Raw genomic sequence first — 16,583 nt, 5'->3', positions numbered from 1 at the left:
TGTCCGCATCTCTTGCTGGTAGATCCTCCTAAGTGGGAAAAACCCCAGGCACTCAACGTATGAAAAATGACACAAAAGTATATCCAAAAATGTATCTTTTTTAAAGTTGATAAAAACAATTAAATAAACAGGTAAGTCAATTGGTCGAGACAAAGACAAGCACGAGGAGAGCGCCAAAGCAAGCCGGAAAATACTACATTTATAACATTGCAGAATTGTATCCAAGGTTGGGTAAGGTGGAAACAAAGTAATATGTAGATGCAAACTCAAACCATCTGCCTCACCCTCCCAAACAACAAGACATAATCCAAAACACATTCAAGATACAGACCGGGCTGGTGGCAACTCCGTGTTCCGTGTCAGCTTCCTCAGGGGGAGTGGAGTCATGATGCAAGAGGCCCATATACACTCACCTAAAGAATTATTAGGAACACCATACTAATACGGTGTTGGACACACTTTTGCCTTCAGAACTGCCTTGATGCTACGTGGCATTGATTCAACAGGGTGCTGATAGCATTCTTTAGAAATGTTGGCCCATATTGATAGGATAGCATCTTGCAGTTGATGGAGATTTGAGGGATGCACATCCAGGGCACGAAGCTCCTGTTCCACCACATCCCAAAGATGCTCTATTGGGTTGAGATCTGGTGACTGTGGGGCCATTTTAGGACAGTGAACTCATTGTCATGTTCAAGAAACCAATTTGAAATGATTCGAGCTTTGTGACATGGTGCATTATCCTGCTGGAAGTAGCCATCAGAGGATGGGTACATGGTGGTCATGAAGGGATGGACATGGTCAGAAACAATGCTCAGGTAGCCCGTGGCATTTAAACGATGGCCAATTGGCACTAAGGGGCCTAAAGTGTGCCCAGAAAACATCCCCCACACCATTACACCACCACCACCAGCCTGCACAGTGGTAACGAGGCATGATGGATACATGTTCTCATTCTGTTTACGCCAAATTCGGACTCTACCATTTGAATGTCTCAACAGAAATCGAGACTCATCAGACCAGGCAACATTTTTCCAGTCTTCAACAGTCCAATTGTAGCCTCCTTTTCCTTTTTGTAGTGGAGATGAGTGGTACCCGCTGGGGTCTTCTGCTGTTGTAGCCCACCTTTCTTTCCCATTCCGACATTCAGTTTGGAGTTCAGGAGATTGTCTTGACCAGGACCACAACCCTACATGCATTGAAGCAACTGCCATGTGATTGGTTGACTAGATAATCGCATTAATGAGAAATAGAACAGGTGTTCCTAATAATTCTTTAGGTGAGTGTATATACCCAGTCATATCTGATAAAAATCGCCAATAATTACAGCACATTATGAATACACTCCCACAAGGCGTGGCCTCATACAATCATGTGATCAGATCATGTGATCTATGTGTCATGTATAAATATCTGGACCGTCTGGTGTAAAAATAAAGCGTGTGACACCATATTCATCGATCACCTGATCAGGTGGTGTTGTGACGGAGGCGCGGAATCAGACTAATACCGAATCCACCAGCCCAAAATATAACCACGTGAGATGATCGCCCCTGGAGTGCCCCAAATGCAAAACAAGTGTGTGAGTATGGCCACAGAAAGGTGATGCAAGAAAAAAGTGGACAAATCTTTCCTTTTTATTTATTTTTACCTCAAATATATATATATATATTTATGGGATTTTTTTTTTTTTTTTTTTAATGGAGAAACAATGTATTTAACACTATTATCTAACTCAACATTATCATATGTTTTACACTTCTTTTCGGCACTTTCTTTCACTTTCCCCTTTTTGTCACTCCTCATATTATTTCGCTTATTTATTTTGTATTTGGTTTCACTGTTTGTCCACTTTCTTTCTTGCGTCACCTTTCTTTGCTCAGCTCTGTTAAAGGGTACTTACCCTAAAAGAACTGGGTTCCCGGTGTGCGACACTCCCTTTTCCTTTCATTTTGGAAAGCAGACTAGCTTGCATTATGTAGAGACACAGCAATAAATACAAATCCTAATATGAAAAAGCATATGATAGAAGAAAGGCTAGGAATCACTGCAGGATCGTGCACAGCTTCACAGGTGATCCACATATCTGGGAGGTGCTCAGTAGAACAAAGCAGCGTTGAGAAAGCGGCAGAGGACACGAAACCGCCTTTGGCCGCGTGCTGCACAGTTTTTCTTGCGCTGCTATGTATCTATAAATGAAGGATTTGGATATTTTACTGAAAGAAGTGTCGAGGAACTTGTATCTTTTGCCTTTAGACCTTGTTATGAAAAAGCATTGACTGGACAGTTTGAGGCTACCACCAGGGGAAGATCTTATTATGAAAAAGCCCTGATCAAAAGGTTTGAGGCTACCACCAAAAACTTAGTAAAATAAATAGGGGAAAATTGATCTATGAAGCACAAGGCAATATATACATACTAGAGATTAGAAGATCAATTCATCCTGAATAAAAAACAAAACATTGAATCTCAAATATTTTTCAATTCATTTCAAAGAGAATTCCGCACAGTTGCATTATGCACATACTAATAGTGCAACAACCATGCTAGAATGTCTGCTGCTTTGCATCCAAATACAAAAATCTTACCTTTAAATCAAGATTAAGATCCACCATCTACACAGTGGCATAGCGTGGGTTACCAGCACCCGGGGCAAGCAAAGTATTGCACCCCCCCAACCTGTGGTCACGCCTCTTTTTACAGATAATGTAGTAGATGTCACTTGCAGTCCTATGTAACAACACAGTGATAGCTCTCTGAGTACAGATAATCAGTGATGGCCAGTTCGCAGACGAACACATGCGATCTTCCATCTTTATTCCCAAGCCCGGCGATGCCGAGGTAAGTCCTCACCTGTGCCGCGAGCCGCTTTGAAACACATGCGGTCACTGGGAGCAGGCAGTTCCGAGAACAGCCTTCATCGGGCTGTTCTCAGAACTGCCTGCTCCCAGTGACCGCATGTGTTTCAGAGTCCCTCGCGGCGCAGGCACAAGTAAGGACTTACCTCTGCATCGCCAGGCTTGGGAATAAAGATGGCAGATCGCATGTGTTCGTCGGCGAACACTGCGAACTGGCCATCACTACAAATAATGTAGTAGATATCACTTACAGTCCTATGTAACAGCACAGATAACACAATGATAACTCTCTGTGTACAGATAATGTAGTAGATATCACTTGCAGTCCTATGTAACAGCACAGATAACACAATGATAACTCTCTGTGTACAGATAATGTAGTAGATATCACTTGCAGTCCTATGTAACAGCACAGATAACACAATGATAACTCTCTGTGTACAGATAATGTAGTAGATGGGTGTGAGCCCCCAGAATTCAGAACACGCACAGTGTGACCTGAAGTCTGGGGCAAGGATGCGGCAGGGTGCGCCAAATTCTATACCCCCCTCCCATCATTACAGAACATACAGGGTAATACAGCGCCTCATACCTCTTACATCCAGTGATGTCTCTTTGATGTAGATGTTCTCTTTCCTCATCTTCTCCTTTCGGACCTTCAGACCCTCAGACCACCATTTTTCAGCCATTTCTTGTCTCTGCAGTTTGACAAAAATAAATCTTAGTTTACTACTTTTCCATCATCCTCGCATCTTATGGACAAATCATTCTACCACTAGTGATGAGCGGCATAGGCAATATAAAATTTTTCAATATTTCGCTAAGGGCTCTTTCACACCTGCGTTATAGTCTTCCGGCATAGAGTTCCGTCGTCGGGGCTCTATGCCGGAAGAATACTGATCAGGATTATCCTAATGCATTCTGAATGGACAGTCCGTCCTTCAGGATGCATCAGGAAATCCGGAACACTTGCCGCAAGGCCGGATCCGGAATGAATGCCCATTGAAAGGCATTGATCCGGATCCGGCCTTAAGCTAAACGTCGTTTCGGCGCATTGCCGGATGCGACGTTTAGCTTTTTCTCAATGGTTACCATGGCTGCCGGGACGCTAAAGTCCTGGCAGCCATGGTAAACTGTAGTGGGGAGCGGGGAGCAGCATACTTACCATCCGTGCGGCTCCCGGGGCGCTCCAGAGTGACGTCAGGGCGCCCCAGGCGCATGGATGACGTGATCGCATGGATCACATGATCCATGCGCATGGGGCGCTCTGACGTCATTCTGGAGCGCCCCGGGAGCCGCACGGACTGTAAGTATACTGCTCCCCCGCTCCCCGCTCCTACTATGGCAACCAGGACTTTAATAGCGTCCTGGGTGCCATAGTAACACTGAAAGCATTTTGAAGACGGGTCCGTCTTCAAATGCTTTCAGTACACTTGCGTTTTTCCGGATCCGGCGTGTAATTCCGGCAAGTGGAGTACACGCCGGATCCGGACAACGCAAGTGTGAAAGAGGCCTAATTTTTGGCTGAATATTTGCCATAAATTCACAAATTTGAGAACTCGTGATCTCCAGTCATTGTTTACTGGAAAATCGGTAATGTAATAAATTTGCAATAAATTCGCGATTAGAATATTCAACACTATTCGCGAATACAAATATATAGCACTATATTCTAAATATTCGCAAATTTGCGATTAAAATTAGCGTTTTGAATATTCACGCTCAACACGACCTACCACCCCCAATACTGTGCCGCTGTGCTCCCCAATACTGTACTGCAGAGACAGATAAACCCCCTGATAATAGTAGTACCATGCAGATAGTGCCCTTGAATAAGTATTGGGCACACAGTGCCATAAAATAATTGTGGTAAGCTGATACTGTGCCAAGGAACCCCCACTGTAATAGTGCTCCCAAAAGTCCCACCATTCTCTGCTAGAGCAAACATGGTAGTAATAGTGCTCCTACAGTGCCCCCAACATGTCCTCACTGTGCCCCAGAAGTAATAATGCTCCCATAGTGCCCATACTAGTAATCATGTTCCCCATAGACCCCCAGTAGTAATAAAGCCCATTATAATGCCCCCCCAGTAGTAATAATTCTCCTTATAATGTGCCAGTACAAAAATAACTTTTTATGCCCCCAGTTGAGCTAATGTCCCCATAGTGCCCTTATAATGTCCCAGTATAAAATATCCCATATAGTACCCCCAGTAAATGCCCCCATAGTGCTCCTTTTCCCCCTTCCTCCCTAAAATTGTACCAGTATAAAATGCCCCATATATAGTTCCCCAGTAGATGCCCTGTGTCCCCCATAATTTGCAAGTATAAAGTACTCCCCATAGTACTCCTCTACCCCTTCCCCATAGTACCCACCATAATGTGTACCAGTATAAAATGCCCCTATACAGAGCCCCCCATATAAAATACCCCTTCTTTGTGGCCTCAGTAGAAGCCCCCATTGTGTTCCTCTCCCCCCTTCCCCCATAGTGCCCCCATATAAATACCCCTTCTTTGTGGCCTCAGTGATGCCCCCATAGTGCCCCAAATAATGTGCCAGTAAGAAGTGCCCCCATAGATCCCCCCAAAATCATGTGCCACTAAGAAGTCCCCCCCCCCCCAATCATGTGCCAGTAACAAGTATTGTACCATATAAAAAAACACTTATACTTACCTCCATCAGGCTGGCAGCAATGCGATACAGGCCTCTTCCATCCTCTGTCCCACGCTGTATGGCTCAGCCGGCTCAATGACTTCATTGAGCCTCCTGGACCGGCCTCTGGTAGGATGCAGACCTAGTGCCTGCAGCCTATCAGAGGAATGGGGAAGGGAGATGCCTCTCCCCTGTCCTGCAGCATCCATCCTGAGGACGGCGATACAGATGACTATGGAGATGAGTCCTCTGAAGCGCTCATCTCCCTGTGCCCTGCTGCTGCCCCCCACTTGTCAGCAGGGCCGCGCAGCCTGGGGCGATCGCCTCACTTTGCCTAATCGGCTGTGTGACCCTGCTGGCGCCCCCTGAAATTTTGCGCCCGGGGCAACGGCCCCCTTTACGCTACGCCACTAACTCTACAAATGGAAATAGTATCAGATTCCGATGCACTTCCTACGTTCATAAAATAAGTTTCCAGTTAGCAGATGAAAGGACATGCGAGTCTTGCGTGATTGACTTGGATAAGATCTGTGTTTTGTTTGTCTCTCCAGAATTCTTATACCTAATACTTGTGCCAATGACTTTGTGAACATTGAATATCTGCACAAAGACAGCGCAAAACTTGGCTCCCCGCAGCTGGAGCCGCCTTCTTTGATTGATGCAGAAATGAGCATTGGATGTGACTGGGCTGTACATATGCAAGCTGACAGTGATTGATATTTTATTTACAGCTAAATATAATATTGTATGTGGAAAGCAGCTCCTAATAATTATATTTGTTTACCTAATGTGATTGTATAGACCTCAAAGCCCATGGCACATTCATAGGAAGATTAACGGTTCGACGACTGCCAAGCTGCGGAAAGTTCACTTTTCCACTCATTGGAGGCACAGGAAAAAAGTTTGCAAAGCAAAATGTTGCCTTCAAATACGGTATATGTAGGGGTATGCATGTAGAAATGTGGGCTACCATAAGGATGGCACCGCTTGGTGTTCATTTGCTTACATAGTATGGCTCCACCTGGTGTTCAGTTACTTACATAGTATGGTGACCCCTGGTGCTCAGTTACTTACACACTATGACACCCCCTGATGTTCAGTTACTTACAAAGTATGAGTCCCCCTGTTGTTCAGATACTTACATAGTATGGCTCCCCCTGGTGTTTAATTTCTCACATAGTATGACTCCTCCTAGTGTTTATTTATTTACATAGTATGGATCCTCCTGGTGTTCAGTTACTTACATAGTATGGCTCCACCTGGTGTTTATTTATTTACATAGTATGGCTACTCCTGATGTTCAGTTACCTACATATTATAGCTCCTCCTGCTGTTCAGTTACTTACATAGTATAGCACCACTTGGTGTTTATTTACTTACATAGTATGGCTTCACCTGGTGTTCATTTACTTACATAGTATGGCTCCACCTGGTGTTCATTTACTTACATAGTATGGCTCCACCTGGTGCTCATTGACTTACATAGTATGGCTCCACCTGGTGCTCATTTACTTACATAGTATGGCTCTACCTGGTGCTCATTTACTTACATAGTATGGCTCCACCTGGTGCTCAGTTACTTACATAGTATGGCTCCACCTGGTGTTCAGTTACTTACATAGTATGGCGCCCCCTGGTGCTCAGTTACTTACACAGTATGACTCCCCCTGATGTTCAGTTACTTACATAGTATGACTCCCCCTGTTGTTCAGATACTTACATAGTATGGCTCCCCCTGGTGTTTAATTTCTCACATAGTATGACTCCTCCTAGTGTTTATTTATTTACATAGTATGGATCCTCCTGGTGTTCAGTTACTTACATAGTATGGCTCCACCTGGTGTTTATTTATTTACATAGTATGGCTACTCCTGATGTTCAGTTACCTACATATTATAACTCCTCCTGCTGTTCAGTTACTTACATAGTATGACTCCTCTTGGTGTTAAAGGACACAGGGCGTACATGTACGCCCTGTGTATTTTCGATCACTGCCGTGCGGCTGGCAGTGATCGCAACCCGGTGCCTGCTCGAATAATTGAGCAGGCAACTAGGCTAAATGCGCGGGGGGGTCCCGTGACCCCCCCATGTCAGCGATCGCAGCAAACTGCAGGTCAATTCAGACCTGCAGTTTGCTGCGCTTTCTGCAGTTTCTGGACCGCGGGGATCAGAAACTTTATTATTCCTAAAATATATCTTTATCCCCTCTGCACCCCATAGTGATTTTATCCCGGTGGAAGGTGCAGGGGGAGGGTTGCATAATCGTTGGTGTGCATTGGGTATACCAGGGTGTCAGCACATCGCTGACACCCTGGTACAAACGGCTGACATCTGTGATGCGATGTCAGCCGTTTAACCCTTTCCATACCGCGGTCCGTACGGACCGCGGTATGGAAGAGGTTAACAGTCAGGGAGCTCCCTCCCTCTCCCATCGGGGGGCTGCTGTGCCTTTTAAGCCCCCCGATGGGAGAGGGAGAGAGACCCCAGACAGCCCCCAGACATATCCCCGTCTGTACCCTTCCCGTGCAGACGGGGATGGTTCCCATGGCAACAGGACCCTTCTCGGGCATCCTGCTGTCCATGGTGCTGAACAGATCTGTGCTAAAGGCATAGATCTGTTCAGACAAAGTGTAAGTAAAATACAGTACAGTACCCTATATAGTGTACTGTACTGTATTATATAGACATCAGACCCACTGGATCTTCAAGAACCAAGTGGGTCTGGGTCAAAAAAAGTGAAATAAAGTGAAAAAAAAGTAAAAATAAAAAAACACATTTATCACTGATTAAAAATGAAAAAAATTAAAATTCTCTACACATGTTATATATCACCGCGTCCGTAATGACCTGATCTATAAAACGGTCATGTTACTTTACCCAAACGGTGAACGCCATAAAAATAAAAAATAAAAAACTATGATAAAATTGAAATTTTGCCCACCGTACTTCCCCAAAAAGGTAATGAAAGTGATCAAAAAAGTTGTATGTGCGCCAAAATAGTACCAATCAAACCGTTACCTCATCCCGCAAAAAATGAGACCCTACCTAAGATTATCGCCCAAAAACTGAAAAAACTATGGCTCTCAGAATATGGAGACACTAAAACTAGATTTTTTTTGTTTCAAAAATGAAATGATTGTGTAAAACTTACATAAATAAAAAAAGTATACATATTAGTTATCGCCACGTCCGTAATAACCTGCTCTATAAAAATATCACATGACCTAACCCCTCAGGTGAATACCGTAAAAAAAAAAAAAAAAAGTGTAAAAAAATTTTTTGTCACCTTACTTCACAAAAAGTGTAATAGCAAGCGATCAAAAAGTCATACGCACCCCGAAATAGTGCCAATCAAACCGTCATCTCATCCCGCAAAAATCATCTCTACCTAAGATAATCGACCAAAAACTGAAAAAACTATGTCTCTCAGACTATGGAGACACTAAAACTTGATTTTTTTTTGTTTCAAAAATGAAATCATTGTGTAAAACTTACATAAATAAAAAAATTGTATATATATATTAGGTATCACCACGTCTGTGACAACCTGCTCTATAAAAATATTACATGATCTAACCTGTCAGATGAATGTTGAAAATACCAAAAAATAAAAACGGTGCCAAAACAGCTATTTCTTGTTACATAGCCTCACAAAAAGTGTAATATAGAGCAACCAAAAATCATATGTACCCTAAACTAGTACCAACAATACTGCCACCCTATCCTGGAGTTTCTACTCTAGGGGTGCAACAAGGGGGCTTCAAATGGGACATTGTGTAAAAAAAAAACGGTCCAGCAAAATCTGCCTTCCAAAACCATATGGCATTCCTTTCCTTCTGCGCCTGCCATGTGCCTGTACAGTGGTTTACGACCACATATCGGGTGTTTATGTAAACTACAGAATCAGAGCCATAAATATTGAGTTTTGTTTGGCTGTTAACCCTTGCTCTGTAACTGGAAAAAAAAGAATAAAAATGGAAAATCTGCCAAAAAAGTGAAATTTTGAAATTGTATCTCTATTTTTCATTAAATCTTGTGGAACACCTAAAGGGTTAACAAAGTTTGTAAAATCAGTTTTGAATACCTTGAGGGGTGTAGTTTCTTAGTTGGGGTCACTTTTATGGAGTTTCTACTCTAGGGGTGCATCAGGGGGGCTTCAAATGGGACATGGTGTCAAAAATAACAGTCCAGCAAAACCTGCCTTCCAAAACCATACGGCGCACCTTTCACTCTACGCCCTACTGTGTGCCCGTACAGTAGTTTACGGCCACATATGGGGTGTTTCTGCAAACTATAGAATCGGGGCAATAAATATAGCATTTTGTTTGGCTGTTAACCCTTGCTTTGTTACTGGAAAAAATGGATTAAAATTGAAAATTTGCCAAAAAATTTAAATTCTCAAATTTCATCTCCATTTGCCAATAACTCTTGTGCAACACCTAAAGGGTTAACAACAAAGTTTGTAAAATCAGTTTTGAATACCTTGAGGGGTGTAGTTTCTTAGGTGGGTCACTTTTATGGGGTTTCTACTCTAGGGGCGCATCAGGGGGGCTTCAAATGGGACATGGTGTGAAAAAAAACAGTCCAGCAAAATCTGCCATCCAAAAACCATACGGCACACCTTTCACTCTACGCCCCGCTGTGTGGCCGTACAGTAGTTTACAGGCACATATGGGGTGTTTCTGTAAACGGCAGAGTCAGGGCAAAAAATATTCAGTCTTGTTTGGCTTGTTAGTGGAAAAAATGGGTTAAAATGGAAAATTTGGCAAAAAAATGAAATTCTCAAATTTCATCCCCATTTGACAATAACTCTTGTGCAACACCTAAAGGGTTAACAAAGTTTGTAAAATCTGTTTTGAATACCTTGAGGGGTGTAGTTTATAGAATGGGGTCATTTTTGGGTTGTTTCTATTATGTAAGCCTCGCAAAGTGACTTCATACCTGTAGTGGTCCTTAAAAATTTGGTTTTTGTAAATTTCAGAAAAATTTCAAGATTTGCTTCTAAACTTCTAAGCCTTGTAACATCCCCAAAAAATAAAATATTATTCCCAAAATAATTCAAAAATTAAGTAGACATATGGGGAATGTAAAGTCATCACAATTTTGGGGGGTATTACTATGTATTACAGAAGTAGAGAAACTGAAACTTTGAAATTTGCAATTTTTTAAAATTTTTTGGTAATCTAGTTATTTTTTTATGCAAAAAAAAAATATTTTTGACCCAATTTTAGCAGTGTCATGAAGTACAATATGTGACGAAAAAACTATCTCAGAACAGCCTGGGTAAGTCAAAGCGTTTTAAAATTATCAGCACTTAAAGTGACACTGGTCAGATTTGCAAAAAATTGCCTGGTCCTAAGGTGAAATAAGGCTGTGCCCTTAAGGGGTTAAGTTACTTACAAAGTATGGCTCCACCTGGTGATCAGTTACTTACTTAGTATAGAGCCACTTCATGTTTATTTACTTACATAGTGTGGCTCCACCTGGTGTTCAGTTACTTACATAGTATGGCTCAACCTTGTGTTCAGTTACTTACATAGTACGGCTCCACCTGTTGTTCAGTTACTCACATATTATGGCTCCACCTGATGTTCAGTTACTTACATAGTATGGCACCACCTGGTGCTCAGTTACTTACATAGTATGGCTCCACCTGGTGCTCATTTACTTACATAGTATGGCTCCACCTGGTACTCATTTACTTACATAGTACGGCTCCACCTGTTGTTTAGTTACTTACATAGTATGGCTCCACCTGGTGCTCATTTACATACATAGTATGGCTCCACCTGGTTTTCAGTTACTTACATAGTACGGCTCCACCTGGTGCTCATTTACTTACATAGTATGGTTCCACCTGGTGTTCAGTTACTTACATAGTATGGAAATGAGAAGTGTATAATGTGATGGAAAAATTAATTAAGCCAGCGAAGGAGGCAATATTAACAATCACAATACATTAGTAAGTGACTTGCATTCATTTTCTCTACATGATAAATGTTATTTGCAGAAGTGACACAACCCCTTTTATAGATTTCTTGTGCTCCCTCGTATCTTTCTTCTTCAGGAGAATTGACCCCAATGCTCATAAAGGAGTCCGGGCAGCTGTGGTGTCTTTGGGTTATTAACCAAAAATGATGTAGACGGGGTCATTTCTTCTTAATTTCTTTATCTGTAGGGATCTGCTGGGCAATTACAGAGGCATTATTATAAACGGAGAGTTGTATCCGAGCCCAGTGGGTCCCTGCGGAACCCGGTGTCTTTCTTCTTAAACAATAGTTAATTGACTTTCAATTAGCCTGCCCCCACCCCCGGTGTTTATCCCTTACAATCAGAGATGTGTGAACGTGATAAATATAGCATTTGGGGCTCTTTCACACTTGCGTTGTTCTTTTCTTCCGGCATAGAGTTCCGTCGTCGGGGCTCTATGCCGGAAGAATCCTGATCAGTATTATCCTAATGCATTCTGAATGGAGATGAAATCCGTTCAGGATGCATCAGGATGTCTTCAGTTCAGGACCGGAACGTTTTTTGGCCTGAGAAAATACCGCAGCATGCTGCGCTTTTTGCTCCGGCCAAAAATCCTGAAGACTTGCCGCAAGGCCGGATCCGGAATTAATGCCTATTAAAAGGCATTAATCCGGATCCGGCCTTAAGCTAAACGTTGTTTCGGCACATTGCCGGATCCGACGTTTAGCTTTTTCTGAATGGTTACCATGGCTGCCGGGACGCTAAAGTCCTGTTTGCCATGGTAAAGTGTAGTGGGGCGCGGGGGAGCAGCATACTTACCGTCCGTGCGGCTCCCGGGGCGCTCCAGAGTGACGTCAGGGCGCCCCACGCGCATGGATGACGTGATCACATGGCACGTCATCCATGCGCATGGGGCGCTTTGACGTCACTCTGGAGCGCCCCGGGAGCCGCACGGACTGTAAGTATACAGCTCCCCTGCTCCCCGCTACTACTATGGCAACCAGGACTTTAATAGCGTCCTGGCTGCCATAGTAACACTGAACGCATTTTGAAGACGGATCCGTCTTCAAATGCTTTCAGTTCACTTGCGTTTTTCCGGATCCGGCGTGTAATTCCGGATCCGGACAACGCAAGTGTGAAAGAGCCCTTAGGGATATCTGCACATGACGGACAGAATCCACCTGACATCAGCGTGGATCTGTAACTGATTCTTGATTCCATTTTGTTTCCTGATTCCATGTCGTTCTAACCACACAATAGATTGACACTTCTCAGCAATCATCTCATTATTATCACAGGCAGTATTACAATTACAGGTAACAGCCTCTATATCAATAACATAGGATCCACCTTTCACAACGGGTTAGGTCACAGCTGATCTACTCCCCCTCACTGCTCAATGACCTCTGCACAAGTCACAGAGCATGCATTCAGCTCTCTATCATAGACGCCAGTAAAAAATGGCTTATGCAAAACAGCCATATGAGTGAGCAGAGCTACAATGTAAAGCATGATGAGAGACAAAGGAGCACCCTGAACCTCTCATGAGACTAGAAGTGGATTTTAGACTAACTCAGTATGACCTACTGATCATAGCTGGGTTAAACTGCAGCTTCTGGATGTCAAATGATATTACACTGGCTTATACTGTAAGGGTTAATTCACACATCACACTTATTGTCATGGTTTTGGTACGATTTTGGAAAATAATGTCTAAGACCACAACATGACTGCAGTGTGTGGCCTCTTTCAGACGGGCGTTTCGGAAAAAGGTGCAGGTGCGTTGCGGGAACATGCACGATTTTTCCGCGCGAGTGCAAAACATTGTAATGCGTTTTGCATGCGCTTGAGAAAAATCGGCGTGTTTGGTACCCAAACCCGAACTTCTTCACAGAAGTTCGGGCTTGGGATCGGTGTTCTGTAGATTGTATTATTTTCCCTTATAACATGGTTATAAGGGAAAATAATAACATTCTGAAAACAGAATGCATAGTACAATAGCGCTGAAGGGGTTAAATTTTTTTATTTTTTATTAAACTCACCTTAATCCACTTGATCGCGCAGCCGGCATCTCTTCTGTCTTCTTTTTTGCTATGTGCAGGAAAAGAACCTCCGTCACTCCAGTCATCACATGGTCTATCACATGATCCATCACCATGGTAAAAGATCATGTGACGGACCATGTGATGACCAGAGTGACGTCACCACTCCTTTTCCTTTGCACACAGCAAAAAAGAAGACAGAAGAGAAGCCGGGCTGCACGATCAAGTGGATTACGGTGAGTTTAATTTTTTTAATTTTTTTTTAACCCCTTCAGCGCTATTGTACTATGCATTCTGTATTCAGAATGCTATTATTTTCCCTTATAACCATGTTGTAAGGGAAAATAATAATGATCGGGTCTCCATCCCGATCATCTCCTAGCAACCGTGCGTGAAAATCGCACCGCATCCGCACTTGCTTGCGCATGCTTTCGATTTTTTACGCAACCCTATTCATTTCTATGGGGCCTGCGTTATGTGAAAAACGCACAAAGAGGAGCATGCTGCGATTTTCACGCAACGCACAAGTGATGCGTGAAAATCACCACTCATTTGCACAGCCCCATAGAAAAGAATGGGTCAGGATTCAGTGCGGGTGCAATGCGTTCAACTCACGCTTCGCATCCGCGCGGAATACTCGCCCGTGTGAAAGGGGCCTTAGTGTGCCTATGCAAAATACAAGAAAGGTGTCTGAACCCACTGTTCTCAGCAGAACTTGCCGGCTATGTCATGTGTATAGGGTGATCCGACTCACCCCAGATGGTAGATGTGGAGGGTCAGATGGGTTTGGCATGTTGGATTCCAGCAGGCCCCATCTTTCCCATAGGTCATCACTTGCTGCATGAGGTATGTGGCTGTGGCTCACCCTGTCCTGAGCCTCTATGTGCATAGGGGAGCTGGAAAAAAACAGGCGACAGCCGAACAAACGTGTTCTACCCAACACGTCAATGCATGACACCGGAGGACGGGTCTTCTCCACCTGTTTGGTCAGATCTCTGGCCTGCTATGATAAGGCTATGGAGAGCAGGTGCTTATCAGCCAGCACCAGGCGCCTGATGTATTAGACTTCACAATGTCCATCCCTTAGGGATCATTTTTCCAATAATTTTATAGTTGGCAGGAGAACCGGTGGGGCGGAGAAGAAGACCTTGTAAATACACAATATAATGTATTGTAGCTCGTTTGTATTATTACACTAATAAAAAGTGTCTCAGATCCGGCGGAGGAGCGCGTCCTGCGTGCTGTAGAGCTGGGGTTATGGGCAGTCTAGTCCAGTAGACACAAGTGACTGGTGTCTGCAGGTGGAATTATAAAACCTACCTCCTGTACAATCAGTATATAACAGACATATGGCGCTTGCACCCCCCGCTTGTCGGACAGATTATCGGGAACGAATGTCACTACGAACACTCTTCCCCAGAAATCTGTCCGTGTAAAGGGGTCACAGATCACCTGATAAATCCTGATTAGAGGTGAGGGAACCCCTCGAGATCTCGCTCAGTTCAGGCTCTGAGGTGCATGCTGGATGTGGAGGGGGCACGGATATAGCGGCGGCAGCAGAAGCAGCACAGCATGGAATATGCAAGGCAGTAGGGCGCTGTTTATGGGTACTAATAGTAGTAGGGGTAGTAGTACTGATGGTAGTGGCACATGCTTGGTGTTAATAGCGGTGGCAGCAGGGGATTAGCAGTGAGGAGCAGCTGAGGCGGCGGCTGCAGCAGCCATGAGGTACATTCTGGCAGGCAGCAGCCTTACGTGAGATGATGGTAAGCGCAGGTAGCTACAGTGGAATGATGGTGGTAGCGGCAGCCGTACAGAACTTGATGGTAGGCAGGCTGCAACAGTGGCAAGGTGGGAAACTGTCAGCAAGGTCAGATCTATTCATTGGCCTCAGCCAGAGGATTGTGAAAATTCTCCAAAATCCAAGCTTGGTTCTTTTTGATGTTTTGGACACTGGCAGAGGACAACTTTGTCCGTTTGGGTGTCGCCAAGAGGACCAAGAGAAGCAGGACAGACTTGTTCTGATTGGGAATGCTGGCCAGATCTATTTTCCCAAAGGTTCCAGTGATGCCTCCTCACACGCTGCATTAGACCTCTGGTACCTATGATCGTGTTTGAATGGCCACCGCTTTCTTTCATTCTGCAGATCTTGCACACGGCGGTGGTTTTGTGTGCCTGCTTTGTGAAGAAAAAGCGCCATATGGGAGCTGTTTGCACAGAGCTAACCCAACCACAGTGCGAGCGGCATCACCAGATCCAGAAGCAAACGTGGCCTGGCTGTTCTTTGGGAGGGTACGTTGCCACTGCTCCTTATTGCTGCCGCCACCGCCCTTCTCCACTGATGTTGCCTCCTCCTCTGCACCTTGATCCAGCGACCATGTCCTGTCCAACACATGATTGGCATTGGAGTCCTCTCCCTTTTATCAGACTGTGAGATATCATTGTGGGCTCCAGGACCCCCTTCCCCTGCTCTGCTCTCCGACCACCACTGTCACTGCCCTCATTGCCAATTTCGTGTCTACAGGTGCCACTATTACCACCACCATCAACACCGCTAGCTATGCATGGGGTCCCAAGCCTCCTCCCCAAACTCCTCCTTAGGGCAGCCCGAATGCTGACTGCTCTCACACAAGTTGTCAACAGGGAGACTCTCTCGACTATCTGCTGTAGGGCATGTTGGGGTTTTCTTTCTACTTCTTAGGAAAAGGGAAGGCGCCTCACTAGAAAGGAGCAGAGAAGACTGAGAGGGCTCCACTGAAAGCCTTCTCTGTAGCTGCAAGGAGGAAGAGCAGGAGGAACGCTGTGACCCCTGGCTCCACGGCATGGTGTCAGACTCTGAAGTCACCTCCACGTCATCCTGCTGTGACTGCGAGGAGGAGCGAGCCATTCAATCCACAATCTCATCCTTTTTCTCCTAAAAAAACCTGATTTGAAACTTGAGGAGACAGAAATAAATGGAAACAGATTTAGGTCTAAATCAGGGGCGTTGCTAGTGTCTCAAAAGATCCGGGGCCCAAGCCCCAATTAATATGGCCCAATTCTCTAAGTTGACCCTCCCCCC

The sequence above is a fragment of the Bufo gargarizans genome, chromosome 9, assembly GCF_014858855.1.
Source record: "Bufo gargarizans isolate SCDJY-AF-19 chromosome 9, ASM1485885v1, whole genome shotgun sequence".
In the NCBI taxonomy this organism is placed as follows: Eukaryota; Metazoa; Chordata; class Amphibia; order Anura; family Bufonidae; genus Bufo; species Bufo gargarizans.
The sequence above is the reverse complement of the archived record's forward strand: the minus strand, read 5'-3'. Positions refer to the sequence as shown.